General features: G+C 43.5%; 1 long non-coding RNA gene across 1 annotated transcript; it reads right to left on the bottom strand.

The window, feature by feature from the left end:
* Positions 1–1055: 1055 nt before the first annotated feature.
* LOC121977850 lies at positions 1056–1708 on the bottom strand. Its single transcript, XR_006111061.1, has 4 exons — positions 1621–1708; positions 1492–1533; positions 1301–1347; positions 1056–1115 (listed from the first exon to the last, which is right to left on the bottom strand). It is a non-coding gene; the product is annotated as an uncharacterized LOC121977850 (long non-coding RNA).
* Positions 1709–2653: the final 945 nt, after the last annotated feature.

The raw sequence follows: 2653 nt of genomic DNA, 5'->3' as shown, positions 1-2653 counted from the left end.
GTGGACGGAATGCTGTCAGAGTACTCCTGTCCTATGACCCCAAATCATAAATGGGGGAGCTCAATGCTCTCATCTCCCGGTACACGATGACGGGGAGATATCTCTGCCGGCTACCACGCTGAGTCACCTGACCAACGGAGCCAAACAAAGTCCACCGTCTGCCGGCTACCACGCTGCTATACTAAATGCCACTGGAGCCAAACAGAGCGGAACTGTCTGCCGGCTACCACGCTGAGTCACCTGACCAACGGAGCCAAACAGCAGAACCGCCACACACCTGCCTGATAAACCACTAATCCATAAATGGTGGTGTGTGCAGTACATGTAACTGGCGATGGGCTCAACCATATTGGAGCCGACAATCGCACAACATGCAATCATGAAGCATGACACTAAACATAGCAAAACTGATCAACATAACCATATCCAAATATATAAAATGAGTACTGTAAAAGATCTAGAGTACACAGGTTAGATAGAATATCAAAAACCTATGTCCTGAACATAATAAGTATGGAATATCCTGATCAACATAGAAAAATCCATATATACATAATATGGGTACCACAGTATCAGTAGGTCAAATCCACGGATCTAGGGTATACAGGTCCTCTTTGGTATAACAACCTAGATCCTAAACATATCCCCCTTCCATAGCATATGTACCAACAATATGCGCAGATCAAAGCCACAAGGTCTAGGTACACGAATCATATATGTTATACCAATAGAAATACACAATTCAGGCATGGCATAAAAACCTAAGTGTCAGATAATTTGGATACACATGCCAGAAACAAAAATCCAGAGCCTAATCCTAACCTCAGTAAAGCATAGTATGTCACTCTAGAAACTAAGATACTCATGGCAATAAGATACTCATGGCAACAAATCACGAGATATAAGCACGGATACATCACAGGCGACAAACCTAACATGCTATGGATATCAAACAGTGACATACCAAAGGCAAACATGTTCATTGCTTGTAGTTATAAAATACTATGCATATCCAAATGACAATATCATAAAAGATAAGTCAAGAGGTACCCGCCTTCCGATGTAGATCGAGCTAATCAACCTCTATGTCGAAGTGCTCGTCCTGAATCCGAATCCTGTAATAAATCATATGGTTTAGCTAAGTTTTATTGTAAACCAAAATAGCTAAACCCAATTCTTCATTTACCCGGAACCCTAATTATTCCATCATTCGATATGATCTATATTAGTATCCGATTCAAGTCCAAATTCCCAGTAGCAAGACTTAGATCAGAACATAATTTAGGTAATCAATGCTTACCCTATCCTCAAGTTTATCCAAAAATCTCCCACCATACTGCAGCCACCCTATCAATAAGCACTTCTTGATCAATTTGGCAAGAATTCAAAATGCTAAAATACTATGAATCAGATCTAGGCCCCATATAGAGATCAAATGAATACCATCGTCAAAAATCAAATGGGAAACAGAACAGAGGCACAAATGCTCACCATGTTCTACTTATACTCGCATCCAAATCCTTGTCGATCTCCCTGCACGAACAATGTCGGGAGAAGAGGCACAAGCAAGACAGTGATCGGGTGATGTAGCAGAGTCCGATAATAGGAGTTGCGACGTACAGAGACGTGACAGAAGATCAAGTCTAGGCTCGGGAAAAGGAAACCTACAACCAGCCAGCACCTCTGTCAGCCTCCGATTAGGTCCACCATCAGAGGAGGAAGGGAGTCTTCGGCGTCGGTGATTGTGAACCCAAACTAGGGCACGGAAGTCGGCTGTGATGGTCGGCTCTGGCAGCACAGAGGGAAGAAGGGAGAGCGTCGGCGGTGGTGTTGTGCAGAGATGCGGTAAAGAGAAAAAAAACCGGCATCGGCAATTAGGGCTCGGCGTGGAGAAGGCCGACGTCGCGAGAGATGAGGGAGGAAGGAGGGTTCGGCCGGCGGTGGCTCTCACGCGGAATGAAGAAAAGAAATGGAGAAGGAACCGTCGCGTGAGAGGAGAAGAAGACAGCGCTAGGGTAGAGAAGCGGCTCGGCCGGCGGTGGCTCGTGCTCGCCGGCGCTTGGGCAGGGACAGAGAAGAAGGAAACCGCCGGTGCTTGAAGGTTAGGGCACGGGTCGGAGGAAATCGAGAGAGGAGGAGGCGCGGGTTGAGGGAAGGAAACAGCGTTTAGGGAGAAAGAAAAGAAAGTAAAAATAAATAAGATAAATAAACTTTTCCTCACTTAAATGGGGTAGCCTAAACAGGCTTTTCCGGGGCCCAGTTTAATCCCCGTAAACTCATCCATACAAGCTCCGAAAAATTCCTGAAAATTTTTCAAAAATTCAGGAAAATTCCCTTATTATTATTCGCCATTTTTCCGGTATTTTACAATACGAGTGCATAGAAACTTGTTTCATCAAATTTCGATATCTCTAGGTCCGTATTTAAGGTGTCCAATTTTGTTTTTTTTTTAAATAATTAAATTTTTGGGACGAATCCAGAGATTCGTCCCAAACTTTGAGACGAATTCCTGGATTTGTCCAAAAATTTGGGACGAATCCAGGATTCATCCCAAAACTGGAAATATTTTTAAATAAATAAAATCAAACACCTAAGGCTTAAATATGGAGCTAGAGACATCGGAATTTGATGAAACAAGTTTCTATGTATCCGT

Source organism: Zingiber officinale, chromosome 4B (assembly GCF_018446385.1).
Source record: "Zingiber officinale cultivar Zhangliang chromosome 4B, Zo_v1.1, whole genome shotgun sequence".
NCBI lineage: Eukaryota > Viridiplantae > Streptophyta > Magnoliopsida > Zingiberales > Zingiberaceae > Zingiber > Zingiber officinale.
Note: the sequence above shows the minus strand (reverse complement) of the source record. Positions and strands in the feature narration are given on the sequence as shown.